General features: G+C 39.6%; 1 protein-coding gene across 1 annotated transcript in view; it reads left to right on the plus strand.

Annotated features, from left to right (window-relative positions):
- The first annotated feature begins 5,646 nt into the window (after positions 1–5,646).
- The window catches only part of ATP10D (ATPase phospholipid transporting 10D (putative)), a 101,343-nt gene continuing 87,579 nt past the window's right edge, over positions 5,647–19,410 (plus strand). The window contains 1 exon segment of the mRNA XM_035726135.1: positions 5,647–5,893. The gene's annotated coding sequence lies outside the window, so the exon portion shown is untranslated.

Raw genomic sequence — 19,410 nt, forward strand, 5'->3', positions numbered from 1 at the left:
CAAAACCTTCACAGTGGAGTCCTAATACTCTTTCTCTCCTTCCCTACTCTGCACTGGTCTCACAAAAAGGAAACAATTCTCAAATGTGCCAAATACTCCAATGTATTTGTGTTTTTCTTCTTATTTATCTGTAGTTTTGTATTTGGCCAGAGGCCTTTCCTTTATTTTTCCATCATTTCTACACATATCAGAAGCCCCACTCAAGTGACAACCCCATATGAAACTTTTGCTAGTTCCCCTATCCCATGAGAAAAACTAATTCTCTGTCTTTTATACTCCATAACTCCTGTTTCATACCTCTATAGTAAACATTGTGGTATTAGCATTTCACAAACTGGCATTAAGTTTCTGTGGTGATACTTGAGGGGAAAGGTCATTCTAAATGAAAAACATGCTCTCCTTAGAGTCATCCAACTCCTACGAGGATTAAGATTTTTGCGAGGCCGATCAAATCGGCCTGGAATTTCCTCTTAAAATAACTAAATCCCAAGTTCTTCCTAGCTCTCCGATGCCAGTAAGCTCCTGGTATGCTGCCCCACTAGCTTACCAGACCTCCCTAGTCATGGTTGAACCCCAGCTCTGGTCACAGCAGAGCCTGGTAGGGAAACAGGAAGGAGAACTAGGAGTAGCAAGTGTAGAGAAAAGGGCACGCTGCATTGGAGGTATCAAGATGACATTGCTATCAGGAGGAGGAGGTGGTTGGTGGACACTTGGAAATGCAGACCTGCAGCTAGCTCAGTAGAAGGCAGAAAGTTTAGAAGTCCTCAGGCTAGAGACCATAACTAAATCATGAAATGAATGAGCAGTCCTTGGAAGATTACCTATACCTAAGGTAAAGAAGAAAGAAGATGAACCAGACAAGAGTCTTTTAAAAAAAAATTTTTTTATTTAAAAAATTAAAAAGAAGAAGAGAACCAGGAAGAACCCCAGCACTCCCCAAGAGAGGAGTTCCCAGTAGCTGGGGGTGGTCATCAAAGTCATTTGTGACAATGGAGAATGAGAGAGAAACCATTGAATTTGACAACTGGAATTGGGACCAGTGATAAGTTCAGGGGAGAAAAGAGAGTGAAATGAGATTGCAGAGGCTTACAGAGTCAGCAAGTGATTAAGATATGTTCCAGTGAATTTTGGTAATGTGGTAAGGAGAGAGAGGAAACCGTAGTTTGATCTGAAACAATAGCAAGATCAAAAGAAAGACTTCTCTATCATTTCCCCTTCTTTCTTTTCATGAACCTTCTCTCTTCTCTCTCTCTCTCTCCCTTCCTACCTTCTTTCTGCTCTTCCTTCTTGGTGTGGGGAATATATGAATTCTTCTCTAAATTAAATAATTGTAGGTTGAGGGGAAGTATTCAGGGAAGAGAAACAGAGTAATGGTATAAAGAGGCAATAACTGATAACATAAGGCCATGGAAGGGGCAAGAGCCAGTGGCCAGAGATCTCAACTTCAGAGAGAAATGAACTTCTTTCAAGAAGGGAGGACTGCTTACATAGAAATGCAGGAATGGAGAGAGAGTGAGAGAGAGGGGGAATAATGAGATGTACACATCATGGTGCTTGGATCCATCTCAGCATGCTGTGTACTCACTTCTAGTGAGTGAAGGTGGTGAGCTCAGGCTGAGGTTGTTTGGTCCTGGCACCTGGTGGGTGCTCAGTAAGTGTTTGTCAGAAGAGGAGGGCTTGGCTAAGAATGATAAGAAACCACCCAGCAATAAACAGGAAGTTTGCTTACCAAGAGTGTGGACTCCATTAACCAAAGTTTTCAAGTAGCTTATCATCATAACATTCTCCTGCTAACACAATCTGGAAACATAAGGGGCAGAAACAGCTGGGAAAGTCTCTTCAGGGTTGGGAATTGACTAGGTGGACTGGTGGTAGGAAAAAGGATAGAGGGTTGACTATGATCACGTAGGACACACTTGAAATATGGAGCCAGAAATGTCAAACCATTGTAGAGATGGCCAAACTAATCAGATCAAAGCCTCCAGCATCCTGTGAGAATCTCCATGCTGGGGCGCCTGGGTGGCTCAGTTGGTTAAGCGACTGCCTTCGGCTCAGGTCATGATCCCGGAGTCCCGGGATCGAGTCCCACATCGGGCTCCCTGCTCAGCAGGGGGGTCTGCTTCTCCCTCTGACCCTCTTCCCTCTCGTGCTCTCTCTCTCTCTCTCTCTCTCTCTCAGATAAATAAATAAAATCTTAAAAAAAAAAAAAAAAAAAGAATCTCCATGCTAGTCACATGAATATGGCCTATAAATCCCAAATGCCATAGCTGCCCCACCTCCAGAATGTGTCCTGCATCTGAAACAGTCTTACCCTTATTCACCCTTCATTTGGCTGACTTCTCCTCATCCTTCACACTTCAGATTGCTCCAACTTTGGCTGACAACAGGATCAAGTGAGGTAATAGATGTAACCCACTTAGAATAGTGCCTAACAGAAATGTTTTACTAACACTCAGTAAATGTCAAAGAAAGAAAAAAAGAAAAAAAAAACACATAATGATATTACTAAAATCAGGGTTCATTTATAAGACATAAACCCCTATTGCTTGAGGCATTGACCTCTCCTTTTTTTGTCCAGAAATTAGTCAGGAAGCCAATCCTGGGAAACACCCTCATCTGTGCTTGAGTCATGCTCTGTTAATAAGTACAGAGAAAAAGAAATGGTTGTTTATGAATCATAAAAAGTCAGCTTGTGTGTCACGTTAGGAAACACTGTTATATGTAAAATATTTTGAGGCAAACAAAAAAAACCATTGTTTTATATGTTCTATGCTAAAGCAGTGACCTGGAGGCACCTGGGTGGTGCAGATGGTTGAGAACCCGACTCTTGGTTGCGGCTTAGGTCATGATCTCAGGGTCGTGGGATCGAGCCCCGAGTAGGTCTCTGCGCTCAGCACGGAGTCTCCTTACGACTCTCTCTCTGCCGTTCCACACCGCTCTCTCGTGATCCCTTGCCCTCTCTCTCTCAAATAAATAATTAAATCTTAAAAAAAAGTAAATAAAGAAAGAAGTGACCTGAAAGAATGAATGTTGCTTTTTCACATATATAAGTAGATAAGAAGTATTGATGGCCATGGGAAGAATAAAGTTACTGTTTTATAAAAAATGTTTCCTGATAAATTCTTAGTCCATTGCTGCCATGCTAATCTTTGAGTATGTTTAAGAAAAGAGAGGAAAATAGAAGTCAGTGGATTAATAAACTATCACTTATTAAGTACCCATTATTTACTTTGTACAGTGATAAGCCCTGTGTAAAGCAGCTATATGACTTGGTGTAATTTTAATAACACTATGGTGGATATTATTGGATTCATTTTACCTATGGGGCTTAGAGATGGTACCCTAGATCATTTTTTTAAAAGATTTTATTTATTTATTTGAGAGAGAGAGAATGAGAGATAGAGAGCACGAGAGGGAAGAGGGTCAGAGGGAGAAGCAGACTCCCTGCTGAGCAGGGAGCCCGATGTGGGACTCGATCCCTGGACTCCAGGATCATGACCTGAGCCGAAGGCAGTCGCTTAACCAACTGAGCCACCCAGGTGCCCGGTACCCTAGATCATTAATCTAAAAATATACAGAGCTAAAATTTAAAGCCAGGTCAAACCTAGGCGCTTGACTACTATGCCATGTTTCCTACTGGGAATTAATTATGAAGCCATTAGTATTGAGTTACTAATTACAAAAAATTTTCCAGTTGGAAAAGATGAAATTTCCTTACATCTATATTATATACTTTGAATATTAGTTTAAAACCTTCATCAGACGATAGATACATTATATGAATTATAAGGAAGTACATATATTAAGTTTGGCAATGACTGTATAGATTAATAATCACACTTTGGTAGCTAATGTGTTAAAGATTTTATGGATTTTTTCTTTTTTCTTTAATAAAGTGGAAATAACCCTCAGGAGAAAAGTTAGATATTAGAGGAACATTTGCAAAAACAAACTGAAGGCCACTATAATGGTGGCTATTTGCAATGACATCCATTAAGTATTAATTTTTAAAACCTGACTGGATATATTTAAATCATAAATGGGGTACATGCTCCTTTCCTTGTCAAATGATACAGACACGAATAGAAAGCTAATAATATCCTCTCACTCTTCCATTCTTCCCCTTTGGAAGTAAACAATTCTGGTGTGTATCTTACTATATATTTTCTATATTTATATAAAAATATACAAATATATAAAGAATATATAAGGATAAGTTATATTACAAAATGTTTCACCTTATTCGGCTACTGCATTTTTTAATTTATATATTATGCAGATTTTTCTCTAAGACAGTAATTTAAATCTTAGCCAGAGATTCTCAACCCTTGCAGATTAGCTTGAAAGAAAAAATTGCCAGAGCCCCATTCCCAGAGATTCCAGCTTAATTGACCTGGGTGGAGCCTTGGCATCCAGCTCCCCAGTTGACTGATGTGTACCTAGTTAGAACCACTGATTTAAGCAATCCAAACAGGCTGCAAATACCAGCTGCCTGCTTGAATTGTCCTGGTATGCATCCTCCCAGGAAGGCCCTCCATTGAGATTACAGCATCAGTGCTGATTGGGGAAACTCTGGGAGGCTTTTCTTAAATTTAAAGTCTCCTAAAGAAGGTTGGCTATAAGGTAGAAAATTTGTTTAATCTTAAATCATTTTAGGGACACTCACATGATTGCAAGAAATGCTACCAAGGCCAGGAATTCAGAGGCCACATAAATGACAGTCTGCTCTATGAAGCTGGATTTATTCCCAGAGTTGACTAAACTCTACAGAGATTTGCCCTTGCCTGCAGAAGGAGGTTTCCAGATTCAGCCATCACAGGAAGCCACACCCAGAACTTGTTTCTCCCCTCTAGGAGACGCACCTTCTTAGTGGGTGCAGGAACTTGTTTGGCCTCTCCAGCCTGGTCTGGGAGAGTTTGCAAGCCTCCCAGGCGGATGCATGAGTTTGCCCTGGAGAGCTCTTCACTGTTAGTGAAACATTTGTATGATCCTTTAGTTTCCTTCACTTTTTGATACATATATGAGAAACATTTGAGAAAACATTAAGATATACAAAAGAATTGTGGAGGTTTTGGAATAAAACGATTGGCAGCCAGCGATTATTAGGTTTCGATCTGAATTATTGCCATTATTGGTTCTTTTCCTAATTCCCTTTCCTTTCTCAAAGCACTTAGTTGGTCAGAAGTTTTGAGAGACCAAATGGGTTGTTGGAATTTATTTTGAAGAAAACAATTTTTTTAAAGCCCTGAGTTTTAAGCTAATAGACCATGGCAGGTGTATGAGCAGAGCACATCGCACTGAGTGAGGGAAGGGGTGGGGACGGGGTGGGGGGAAGACCAAATCAAAATTGTGGTCTTCTTCTCAATTTCTTTCCCAGTATAAAACGATGACATTAAATGTTTAGATTTGATCCCCTCACCCTCCAAAAAATAACTGCCAAGCCTTTCAAGGCTAAGTAAATGGCTGGGGTGGGACTATAAAGGCCCCGGACCACCCGGGGATCTCCACCAGATAGACAGGGAGCTGTGTGTCCCAGCGGCCGCTGGGAAGCCAGCCTCCTCCAGGCCCCGCCCCCTACGTCACGGGAGGCGGGGCGGCGGCCGATTGGCTGTTCTCGGAAGCACCGCGGCTCCGGAGCCTGGCCGGGAGGGGAGGAGGAGGAGGTCGTGGTTTGGCTCCGGCTCCGGCTCCTGCTCTGGCTCCGGCAGCGGAGTTTGGGGGCTGTCTTCTGAGAATTGATTCCCACCCCCACCCCACCCCCGCGTCTCCGCAAAAGCAAATGGCTGGCGTAGAAGCGTAACCCGCCTCCACTCGTCGGATTTGTGCTTGGTGTTCCTCTTGCACCTTGAGAGTGGCGATCGTCATGCTGTGATGTGTGCCGAGGGAGGAATTGGTAAGGGTGAACGTGCGAACCCCTTGGACTGTCTTCTGTTTCACTTCTCACCCTTCTCCTCCCTCCCTTCCCCTCTTCCTCTCCCGCTTCCCCAGTAACTGCTTTCAGGTTTGATGAAGTGCCTCAAAAGTAGATTTTAGGGCTGTTGTTGAATTTGGGGGGGGGAAGGAGAAACACCATTTTCAGTCACTTGATTTTGATTTCAAGCGAGGAATTATTTTATCTGTTCTTAAAGCTGGGATTTGTGAAAAGATAAGTTATGCGCACACACACTTGTCATCTCATTGTGAAATGGAACAGTTTAAGGCAATTTTGGCTTTGTCTCAAAGGTAACGAAGAGGATGGGGGTTGAAGTTTTAGCCCAGTAAATAAACCGGGTTTGTTCCTTAGGAAGGAAAAGGTGCTTGTGTTGGAGTTTGCTCAGAAATAGTTTTTAAAGGAGTGGGGCAAAAAAGCCCGCCTTCTTCCCCGCACACACTAACTTTGCAGAACTTAATAGTTTGGAGCATCCTTCCTCGTATAAAACATAGTCATACTTTACCATGTACAGCAGAGAGACATCAGGTTGGTTAGTGAAATCCTCCAGTTTGGAGGGTCGAGCCTCTGTGACTTTAACAAGGATATTATTTAAACTACCCTTAATTATAAGGGCATGCGAACTCAGCTGTTTGAATGTTACCTCAGTAAGACCAAAAAGTTTCTTCCTGCTTCTTTTCCTGCTAGTTCTTTACAGGGAGAAAACAGTTCTATAGTCTGAGAGCAAGCCTTTGACTCTAATCAGCCTTGAAAGATTGATCCACAAGAATAGGGGCGCCTTATTCACCAACTGATTGCTGTATCCGAAAGCTCCAGAGGAGATAGTAATTTTTATACTGGGCTAGGTCAAATTTCTGTGAAGAGTACCATCATAAAAAAAAAAAAAGTCTTTGGCTTGTTAAGAGCAGACACGTGACACTGATCCCTGTAACACCTTAAACTCATGCAGTGCCCCAGTGTGAGCCTGCAGTCCAAGCTACCCCAGGAGGTAATGTCGGCTTCTAGACTCTTTTCTAGTCTCATTACAAATACATATTACATACCTACATTGAGATAGTTTGTTTTTATCAAAATGAGATCATACTGCATATATTGAAAAACAACTTGGCAACATTCAACAAGTTTTAGGGAGTTTAAAAAATGACACTGCTAATTTAATGCCTGCTAAATTGTATTAAAAAATGGAGAACCTAAGCAGTCTAAAACAGGATTTCAGAGGCGCCTGGATGGCTCAGTTGGTTAAGCGTCTGCCTTTGGCTGAGGTCATGATCCCCAGGGTCCTGGGGTCCAGCCCCATGTCAGGCTCCTTGCTCAACTTGGAATCTGCTTCCTCCTTTCCCTTTGCCCCTCCCCCTGCTCTCTCTCTCTCTCTCTCTAATGAAATCTTTAAAAAAAAAAAAACCTAGGATTTCAGGAAGCTTGACTTTTGCATGGCAAGAACCAAATACTTTTTCAGTACAATTACTTAGTGAACCTAAATAGAAATAGAGTAGGATATTTTTTATTTTGATGTCAGTAAAATGAAGGAAATGACTCATTGGTTAGACAAACTTCTTAGAATCAGTTTTTAAAATAAGAGGTAAAAAATGTTCACATATTGAAGGCTACAGTACATGTTTTAGTTATTGTCTGATCAGAAGTAGTCTTTTTAATAAAGGAAAACCAAAGAAAATGCTACAAGCAAGATCACTTGAGGATTCCCCAAATCCAACACATTGGTAAACATAAATTTAATCTCTTGTCAGCGCTTGAAAAAAAAGGAGAATCTGTTGATCAACCCTTGGAGCAATATTGTGCATGCTGGATGCAATCACCATTCTTGGACCATAGTTAGAGCAGCTGAGCAGCTTTCCTAATTTCAGAGGAGGTTTGAAGTGAGTGTATTTGCTTAAAGGCATTATTCCCTTCCTATTATCTAAGATGGACTTACTTCATTTCAGAAATCATCTTAGCCATAGAAACAACACTTTTTTTTTTTTTAAAGATTTTATTTATTTATTTGACAGAGAGAGACACAGCGAGAGAGGGACCACAAGCAGGGGGAGTGGGAGAGGGAGAGAAGCAGACTTCCCGCTGAGCAGGGAGCCCGATGCGGGGCTTGATCCCAGGACCTTGGGACCATGACCTGAGCTGAAGGCAGACGCTTAACGACTGAGCCACCCAGGCGCCCCGAAACAAAACTTTTCATGGAACTAGTAGCACTATTAGAGTAAGAAGTAATAGTGGTACTAGGTTCGTAGAAGAGTTGTGGCCTTCATGAAATCTTTATGCTTCTAAATGAGGGTATATTCATATAACGATTTGAGGTAATTATATGGGAAAATGTATTAAAACCTGTACATCTTTGCAGGCTTTGACTGGGTCTAGAAATATATACCAAGGAAATCATCTGAATTTTATAGGAAGATTTATAAATATGTTTATTACAGTGTTGTCTGTAATATGAAAAAAAAAACAATAAAGCCCCCAGTAGCAAAATACTTAAATTAATGTACTATATATCTATATTGATAAAATTCAGTTGTGAAAATAGTTTTGAAAAAATTTCATGATTTAAAAAATCCTTGCAATGTTTTGAGTGAAAAAGCAAAATTTAACACTAAATTATCTTGAATGTGTAAAATACAATTTTGAAATATAAAATACCACTTTCTCAAATATTAAGCCCTTAGTACATGTCAGGCATTTTTCTAAATTAACAAACCTTGAACAACATTGAACAAGACTGTTGTACTTACTGTTTGCCTACAAGTTCCTGTTTGTATCAATGGATATATTCGCTGACATATATGAAAAAGAAATTGGATTTCTAGGTGGTAGAGTTACAGCTTTTTAAAAATATTTTTCCACATATTCTACAACAACTATTATTTTTATAATCATAAAAATACTGTTTTGAAAAATATTGCCAAGAAATGCCAAAACTGAACTTAAAACTCTAAGGTCTACATTTTATATACTGGTAAGCCCTTTCAAAAGATATGATAAAACACAGTGAGACATAAATAGACACCCACATGAAAAATTATGCCCAATGAAAAATAGGCATAAATGGGCAATCACAAAAGAGAAAAATGGGCTTTTTTAAGGTTGGGATGTTTATTTCCCTGTATTGGGGGAATACTCAGCGTAGCAATAAGTTACCACATTTTTACACATCACATTAACTAACGTGGAAGGGCAATCAAAATGTGAGAAGTTATTGGGAAGGAAGACTTTTTCATGATAGGGAAAAATGTGATAGGAATGAAAAGTTACAAATCTAAAAAAAAAGTTACAAATCTTACTTTTGAAAAAAATATCCAATCTATGCACAGAAACTACTTTATTGGTGGAGAATAAACCAAATGTTAATGTTACTTATGTGTGGGTAATGGGGTTCTGGGTGATTTCTGGTTTTTCTCATGGTATTAATCTGTGGTTTCTAAAATTTCGACAGTAAATATATTTTAGTTATCAGAAAAAACAAGTCACTATCCTAATAAAGCAATTTGTCCTAGAACGAAGAGCACATAGATGATATTCCCTTTCCCTTCTTGCATAAAGCCTCTGTAGTCTCTGTGTGGGTAATCCCCTGTCAGATGTCATCATTGTTTCTGGATTATATTTGCTGGTGAGAACATGTGGATTATAAGGGAATCCCAAGATAAAACTTATTCTAGTCACATTCACTCTTCTGCCCCCAGCTGTTTTCTGAAATAATAAGCAGTGTTGGACTGATTAAAGCTTTATTCCTTTTCATTTCCTGTTGATCACATCTGCTTGGGGCCCAAGCCACTAGGCTTTAATTACACACTCCCTAATTTCTTTTTCTAAAATCTACTTACTCCATTCAAGGCCTTTCTGAATGAGGAAGAGGAAGGAGTATGACTGTATTTAGGTTAGCAAAACAAATTTATAAAATTTCAACTCTTGGGCGCCTGGGTGGCTCAGTCGTTAAGCGTCTGCCTTCGGCTCAGGTCATGATCCCAGGGTCCTGGGATCGAGTCCCGCATCGGGCTCCCTGCTCCTTGGGAGCCTGCTTCTCCCTCTGCCTCTCCTCTCTCTCTGTCTCTCATGAATAAATAAATAAAAAGTTAAAAAAAAAAAAAAAAATTTCAACTCTTTATATAGGAAAGGTAATAAAAAGATCAGAGTAGCTTCTGAGAAAGAAGGTGAAAATCAGTTTTAAATTATCCAAAAATTTGGGGTGCCTGGGTGGCTCAGTCAGTTAAGTGCCTGCCTTTGGCTCAGGTGGTGACCCCAGAGTCCCAGGATGGAGCCCCATGTCTGTCTGGCTCCCTGCTCCAGCAGGGGGTCTGCTGCTCCTTCTGCCCCTCATCCCGCTTGTGCTTGTGCGTGCGCTCGCATGCTCTCTCTCTCTCAGATTTTTAAAAAATTATCCAAAAATGTTGTGACCTCTTTTTCTTCAAGTTATTGTTCTCATAATTAGCACTATTTAAAAACATTCTCATTTCCCTTATAGGCTATAACAATACACTGAAGGTTATAGTTAAAAAATCTTAATTTATAAATCCTTTCTTCACTGAAGTCTTTCCTAAAGAGGTATTCTCATATTTTTATCACGAAGATTCTCTCTACTTACCTGTGATGTCCCTCAGCTAACAAATCAACATTTCTGCCTTGCCAAGTTAGAAAAATGCCTGCTTTTGAACTATTACCATACTTTTAAGGTTCCTAAACCAAGGACTGAGAGAAAAGTGAAATGTTTTCAATAGGGCAATGGAATTTTATTTATTTGTTTGTTTGTTTGTTTATTGTAGAGAGTGAGTGAGCATGGGGATGGGTGGGGGAGGGAGTTTGGGGGTTGGCAGAGGGAGAGGGAGAATCTCCAGCAGCCTCCTGCTGAGTGTGGAGTCAGAAGTGGGCGGGGGGGGGGGGGGCTCGATTTCAGAACCCTGAGATCATGACCTGAGCCCAAACCAAGAGTCTGACGCTTAACCTACAAAGCCACCCAGGCACCCCAGGAAAATGGAATTTTAATAATTCTTACTCAGAATCCCATATTGTCTTCCCTGTCTCTCAAATTGTAACATTTCATTTAAGCTACGCTAATGCAAAAGAGGGGGTATTGTGGTCCCCGGTGCCCAATTTGTCACACTTTTGCCTGCTTGATTTGCGTCATGGTGCAGATGGACGAGGTGGTGGTGGGAATGTGTGGATAGAGTATATGGTGTTAAGGATGTAGTGTTGGTACCGGGCAGAGGACGGGAGGAATAGCGGGAAATCGGAGAGTCGTCCCTGCCAGGTTGTTCCCCTGTTGCCCTTGCCAGCCACTGGTGCTGCTCTTGTCACAGGGGTGCACTCAGGTACCTTTGGAAATCTCCAATGATACCACTCCTTGTTCGGTTACTGGTCAACCGTGTTCTGAAGCACATTGCTCCCTTTATCCAATCTAGTGTCCCTACCTTTTCTCCCCCATTCTGACGTGTCTTTCAACTTCTTGCAAAGAAATCCTTTCAATGTCCATATCACACCCTCTCACATGTCTCCAGTGATTTCCCATTTCCTTCAAACTAAGTAAGTTCTTCATCTTAATAAGAACTTACATGGTCCTAACATAGATTTCCATCTTAATTTCCCCTCACTCCTTATTTTGTACTTGAAGCTCCAGACATACTGAAGTACTCAGCGGTACTTAAATGAACACGGGGCTTTTCAGCCACCCAGACTTCGTTCATAATATTTCCTTTTCTAAAATCTACAAATCTCTCCTCTCAGATTGTAGACATTTCCCAAAGCTCATTTAACATGCTCTCTCTCCCCAGAAGCCTCCCCTCCACTCCCTTTCTGTCTTCCAGCCTCAGGTCATGTCTTCTCATAGGACTTTCTGCTTTCTAAATTTTTATACTGTATGATTATACCAGTGTTATCTTTTTTTGTTAAATTGAGTATGTTGACCTGTTCTGGGCACTTTTATTCTTTTCCAACGTACCCAGCACGGTGCCTAAGAGAAGGTAAAATAAATGAACACTAGAAGGTAAGCTCCTAGGAGGCAGAGATTTTTGTCTGTTTTATTCCCTGATTTATTTTTGTTATCTGTAACATTGCCTGGCATATAGTAGAAGCTCAACAAACAGTAGTTGAAAGATGAAGTTATTCAGCATGTTAGGCACAGTGCATTATTTAATAAACCTCCTTACAAAACTTTGTGAGGTAGATGATGTTATTTCCATTTTACAGATGTGGAAACTGAGGCTCAGAGGGGCTAAGATCTTGTGGTATGTGGCAGACTGTCAATCTGACCACTGATATAAAAGTTATGTCTACTTTATTCTGTCGTCTAGTAAGTGTGCAATAGCATTATGCCTAAAACACAATGTAAATACCTTAACCAAAACAATGTACATACATTAATGCCTATCTGTCTTAATTTAACAATGCTCTATGGCTAAAAAATGCTAATTATTATCTGAGTTTTCAGCGAGTTGTAATCTTTTTGCTGGTGGAGGGTCTTGCCTCAGTGCTGATGGCTGCATCACTTGAACTTTTATCAGTATCAGTATCACTTGAGCTTTTAGAGCTTGTATTTTTTCTACTAGCTGCAGATGTATTTGTTGCTTTTTTGAAAACAGTTAATTACATCATCACTTCTTATTTGAGATAAATGTGTTTTAAAGGGTGGGTAGCACTGTGTTGATTATTGGAATTGGCCATTTATTACGAATCCATTTTATAATTCCAGTGAGCACCATTAACTTCTTAATACCATTTACAGTTTTCATTTGTCCCTTACTGGTGTTTATATCCTATCCCGTGTAAGACCTACAGGCCTCAGGAACAGTTTAAATATATATATGTTGAGACAATTTGAATTCGGTCATACCTCATTTTATTGTACTTCAACTTATTGCACTTTGCAGGTAATTGAATTTTTTAAAGTTTTTTATTATGTTAATCACCATATATTACATCATTAGTTTTTGATGTGTTCCATGATTCATTGTTTGTGCATAACACCCAGTGCTCCATGCAGAATGTGCCCTCTTTAATACCCATCACCAGGCTAACCCATCCTCCCACCGCCCACCCCTCTAGAATCCTCTGTTTTTCAGAGTCCATCGTCTCTCAGGGTTTGTCTCCACCTCCGATTTCCCCCTCTTCATTCTTCCCCTCCTGCTATTTTCTTCTTTTTTTTTTTTCTTACCATATATTGCATTATTTGTTTCAGAGGTACAGATCTGTGATTCACCAGTCTTGCATAATTCACAGCGCTCACCATAGCACATACCCTCCCCAGTGTCTATCACCCAGCCACCCCATCCTTCCCACCCCCCACCACTCCAGCAACCCTCAGTTTGTTTCCTGAGATTAAGAATTCCTCATATCAGTGAGGTCATATGATACATGTCTTTCTCTGATTGACTTATTTCGCTCAGCATACCACCCTCCGGTTCCATCCACATCGTTGCAAATGGCAAGATCTCATTCCTTTTGATGGCTGCATAATATTCCATTGTGTATATATATATATATATATATATATATATATATATATATACCACATCTTCTTTATCCATTCATCTGTCGATGGACATCTTGGCCCTTTCCATAGTTTGGCTGTTGTGGACATTGCTGCTATAATCATCGGGGTGCATGTACCCCTTCGGATCCCTACATTTGTATCTCTGGGGTAAATACCCAGTAGTGCAATTGCTGGATCATATGGCAGCTCTATTTCCAACTTTTTGAGGAACCTCCATGCCGTTTTCCAGAGTGGCTGCACCAGCTTGCAGTCCCACCAACAGTGTAGGGGGGTTCCCCTTTTTCCACATCCCCGCCAATATCTGTCGTTTCCTGACTTGTTAATTTTAGCCATTCTGACTGGTGTGAGGTGGTATCTCGCTGAGGTTTTGATTTGGATTTCCCTGATGCCAAGCGATGTTGAGCACTTTTTCATGTGTCTGTTGGCCATTTGGATGTCTTCTTTGGAAAAATGTCTGTTCCTGTCTTCTGTCCGTTTCTTGATTGGATTATTCTTTGGGTTTTGAGTTTGTAAGTTCTTCATAGATTTTGGATACTAGTCCTTTATCTGATATGTCATTTGCAAATATCTTCCATTCTGTCGGTTGTCTTTTGGTTTTGTGGACTGTTTCTTTTGCTGTGCAAAAGCTTTTTATCTGGATGAAGTCCCAATAGTTCATTTTTGCCCTTGCTTCCCTTGCCTTTGGCGATGTTTCTAGGAAGAAGTTGCTGCGGCTGAGGTCGAAGAGGTGGCTGCCTGTGTTCTCCTTTAGGATTTTGATGGACTCCTGTCTCACATTTAGGTCTTTCAACCATTTTGAGTCTATTTTTGGGTGTGGTGTAAGGAAATGGTCCAGTTTCATTCTTCTGCATGTGGCTGTCCAATTTTCCCAACACCATTTATTGAAGAGACTATCCAGTGATGCCATATACATTTAAAGGAAAATATGACTTAAAATTTTACTCTGATGTGTTTATTTGATTCATATTTAGAGCTCAGGTTAATAATCTGCAAAAATCCTTTGGAAAATATTTTATGTAGTCTACTGATTTAACCCCTAGTATTACAAGTATATGCCATCTTTCAGCAGTTACATTCTTTCCATTTTAGCTACAAATAACTCCATTTTTTCCCTCTAATCCCTCATTCTTTTAAGCATGTTATTTTCTTTTGGATCTCAAGAAAATTTCTGTGGTTACACATCCAGAAAATATCCTATTTCTTGTGTATGAAAGAGTAGTTTCACTAATGATTTGAGGAATGGTAATATATACACTATTGGGATAGAAGTGATTAGTTGCATGAAAATATTTAATGACAATGAATGCATGGAGAAAGTATATTTAGAAATTAAAAATAAGTTTTTCCAGAGCAGATTTGAGTTGCCTGCGTCAGTGGTTTTCAAAGTCTGGTACCCATCAGCCTCAGTTGAACTTGTTAGAAATATAAATTCTCAGGCCTCACTGCAGATCTATTGAATTTGAAACTGGTGTATATTTGTGTGTGTGTGTGTGTGTGTGTGTGTGTGTGTGTGTGTGTGTGTGTGTTTAGGGCACAGAGGCTGTTTTCACAAACTACAGGTGATTCCGATCTGTGATAGTTTGAGAACATAAGCTTATGGTAAGATCCTTGATGAGCAGGTCATATTCACTGGGTTTTGGTGGGCGGGTGCCCGGTCTAGTTGAAAAGGCCTCTAGGGAAGACAGTTCCATTGACTCCTGTATGCCATTTCAAATACCTGTGTTATTACTGAGCTGGCTTCAAAAGACATAATTAAACTAAACATGTTTGTGTTTTGTAAGGGAAAAAGGAGGACTTTCTTTTTCATCCTCAGTAGGGATTTTGTGCCTGGGGAATCAAGTTTTCTTACCAGAGGTCCTTGAGTGCCTTTGTGGAGGTGGGGACTGATACAGATTCCTACTCTGATCATTCAAGTTGTAATTGATTAATTCCATATACAGTTAGAGTCCCAGCATAAAAGTATTTTCATAGTGCGTCTGTGTATAACACAGGCTGTGTTCTTTCAGTATGCTTGGGATTTAATCAAGTCAGCTTAAGTCTCATTTATTGCTGAAATGTCTTGTCAGTTCTCTTTATACTGTTAGGCCCACATGGTGCTGAACATGTTCATTTCAGAATATTGGAGATAGGTCATGTTATGAAGATACTGGAAATCAGCAGAAAGATCCTTGAAATAGGTCCTTTAGTAAGAATTGAAAACCTGACCTTCCAGTGTTTTTTCCCCACACTGACTTTAATTTTCTAATATATAGAGCAATGAAAGTAATATTTGAAAAGTATAATGACTTGTTTTTAAGATTGAGATTCCTTTTATATCTAGAAATGTATATGCCCTACATAAGTATAATGTGTTTTACTGCAACATTATCTAAACTTTTTGCAGAAAATTTTTATTTTTTTTTTACATAATCTCTACACCCAACATGGGGCTTGAACTCATAACCCTGAGATCAAGAGTCAATCAAGAGTCACATGCTCTACCAACTGAGCCAGCCAGGTGCCACCACCCCCCCCAAATTATCTTTTTGCAGAAAATTATTTAAATTCTATTTCACAGCTAATTTTCGTAAAGAAGACAGTCTCCCATAGCTCCCTGGGCATTTAAGTAAGCTATCTTAAAATTTAACCACCTACATCTATGAGATTTTTAGTAATAATCTTTTGTCCAAAGGAGACCTGAATGCTTGAGGTGGCTTTGCAACATTTTTAATTACATTCAAGCTTTCTTGGCAGGGACATACATATTTGCCTTTATGATGAAGCTTATATATATATATATATATACTAACTCATGTTTCTGTTTTCTCTGACATGATATCAAGTATTATTAGTATGATACACATGCTGCTTGTGGACTTGGATGTGAATATCTTTTTCAGCATTGAGACAGCATGCTTGTCTTACATTTTATAAGGTTATTCTTAACAAAAACTTAAAGGATTGCATCTTTTCCCTGAATCTTAAATGTAGAAGCAATGCACTAACTTCCATGTATGCTTTTCTCTACCATAAGCATTTGGCTTTGTGATTAAACTTAGACATGTTTGGTGGGATTAGTTTTAGAATAGTTTTTCACAGAAATGAAGATCTGTTTTCTAATGATAAAGTAAATATGTATTTTCATAGTAAAAAATATGAGCAGGTACAAAAGATATTTAAAAGTTATCTATTAATTACTACCGCAAAATAACCAGTGTTAATAGTTTAAAACTGTTTTATTCCAGATTTATATATATAAATAGTTTATATATTCCATTTGAGTTCATACTGGTATACAGATCTAGATCATGGATTAAAACCTTGTGAACCCCATTTTTTAAAAAGATTTTATTTATTTGAGAGGGAGAGTGAGTGAGAGTGCACGAGTGGGGGATTGGGGCAGAGGGAGAGGGAGAAGCAGACTCCCCTGCTGAGCAGGGAGCCCGACACAGGACTCCATCCCAGGACCCTGGGATTGTGACCTGAGCCGAAGGCAGACGCTTAACCCACTGAGCCACGCAGGTGCCTCCAAACATTTTTTTTAATAAAAGTTCATTCGAATATTTTTTTAAACAGCTATATTATATTTCCATTTAGCTATACCATAATTTAACAATTTCTCTTTTTCTGGACACATGGATTAGTGCCGTTTCCAGTGCTGAATTGATCATCTTTCTACTCAGTGCCAAGGCGGATGAACATTTTAAGGCATATTACCTTTTGGCTCCAGAGAAGTGAAGAAGCAGGCTAGATTACGCCAGCACTGTATGAAAGCTTGCTTTCATTGAGCATTATGAATAAAGAAACTCTTTGCTATATTTAGTACAAAAAATATTAAAAAATAGTAATCTAATTGCTTTTTTTAGGTTACTGGTGAAGTTGGAAATGTTCTTTCACATGGATTTGTAGTTTGTCAGTGTCCATGTGTTTGTTCATGCTCCTCTCCCAGCTATGTTCTTCTTGTAAATATTTAAACCAGAAATGAATAGTTTCTAATACTGCTTTTATAAGATATCAATGTAAAAAGTAGGCCATTGTGAGTGATAATAGGACTTGTTAGGATGAAAATGACACAGTAGGGTAGTTCCTCTAAATTATCTGTGAAAATTTTAAGGTAGATACAAATGTGAATAAATCTTAGTGATTTTAAATACAGTTTAAGCACGCCATCATACAAAATTTTAGCGAGCATATTCAAATGTCAAAATGAATTTATGACGCATTTATAGATAATGTGCAGTTTAGGAATTAATTAAAGCCTGCCTATATATGAATGAGTAATAAAATGGAGTGGAGAGAACAGGTGGGTTATTTTATGTGACTGCCACTAACTTGATGTATAATAATTGGTGAGTCAATGTCTCTGAATCTCAGTTTTCTTGTGTATAAAGTATAGTTGGATATTTAAGATTTTTTTCCAGCTTTAAAATGATGAATTTTCTCTTTAAGTTTCTAAGCCTTATCCTCTTGAAATATTTTTCCTTTACTTTAAATAGTTTTCAGAAAACTTCCTCCTTAAGAGTGTTATAACCATGAAATTCAAATACCTCAGCTATTTTTAAAAATAGGGTCTGTTTTATTTCCCTTTTTTAAATGTTCACTTTTTTTTAAAGATTTTTATTTATTTATTTATTTGAGAGAGAAAGAGAATGCAGTGGGGAGGGGAGGGGCAGAGGGAGAAAGAATCCCAAGCAGACCACGCTGAGCGCGGAGCCGAACGTGGGACTTGATCCCACCACTCTGAGATTGTGACCTGAGTTGAAATCAAGAGTCAGACACTTAACCAACTGCGCCACCCAGGCACCCCTTTATTTCCCTTTTTATGTCTTGTTGCATCATCTTGTTAGTGGCCATTTTAGGGTTCCATGGTATAAATCTTTTTTTTTTTTTTTTAAGAGAGAGTGCGTGCAAGCAGGGGGGAGGGACAGAGGGAGAGGGAGAGAGAATCTTAAGCAGGCTCCATGCTCAGCACAGAACCCAATGCAGGGCTCAGTCTCCCAATTGTGAGATCATGAACTGAGCTGAAATCGAGAGTTGGACCCTTAACCAACTGAGCCACCCAGGTGCCCCTACATGGTGTATATCTTAATATGAAACTCTAATAACTTTAGCATGTACAATAAAAGATATAGTGAGATCATGAAATAACTAAGCTTTTACAATTCGTGGAGCTGGTGTATACAAGATTGTTACAGGTATCCTGTTTTTTTTGCTGTGTATCAGAGAGGTGTTACTTCATTTATACGTTCATTCCACATGTACTATTGAAAGTCTACTCTGTGCTTGATAACTTTTGAGGCCTAGGTTGTATCAGTGAACAAAAAAGGTAGAAAGTCCTCCTCTAATGAAGAGGAGAGACAACAAGGGCTAAAATACAAAAATAATTTTATGATGTTAGAAAGTGAGCAAAAGTTCTTGGGTAAATAAAACTGGGAAGGAGAGCAGGGATTGCTGGGGGAGGTTGGGGGGGAGTAGTAGACTGGGTAGTAGAGCCTGAAGGAGGGGAGGAGTAGTAGATCGGAGAGGACTTTGGGAGGCAGACACAGGTGACACTGACAGCTGTTTTCATAATTAAGATGAGAACCTCTAGAGAGTTTTAAATTGTGAAAAATTCAGGATGTAACTTGGGTTTTAACTGGACTAGTTGGTAGTGGTAGAGGTGATGCCAAGTGGTGAGATTCTGGATATATTTTAAAGGAAGAGCCAAGAGAATTTGCTGACTGACTATATGTGGGGTTTTGTTTGTTTGTTTTGAGGGAGAGAGCAAGCATGAACGGGGTGGGTGGGGGAGCAGAGGGAGAGGGAAAGAACCCTAAGCAGACTCCAAGCTGAACACAGAGCTTGACTCGGGGCTCGATCTCGTGACCCGAGATCATGACTTGAGCCGAAATCAAGAGTCAGATGCTTGACTGGCTGAACCACCCAGGCACCCATATATGGGTTTTGAGGAAAGGACAGGACCCCGGGATGAATCAGAGGCTTTGTGACTGAGGATCTGGAAGGGTAGAACGGCCAT

The sequence above is a fragment of the Zalophus californianus genome, chromosome 2 (assembly GCF_009762305.2).
Source record: "Zalophus californianus isolate mZalCal1 chromosome 2, mZalCal1.pri.v2, whole genome shotgun sequence".
Lineage (NCBI taxonomy): Eukaryota > Metazoa > Chordata > Mammalia > Carnivora > Otariidae > Zalophus > Zalophus californianus.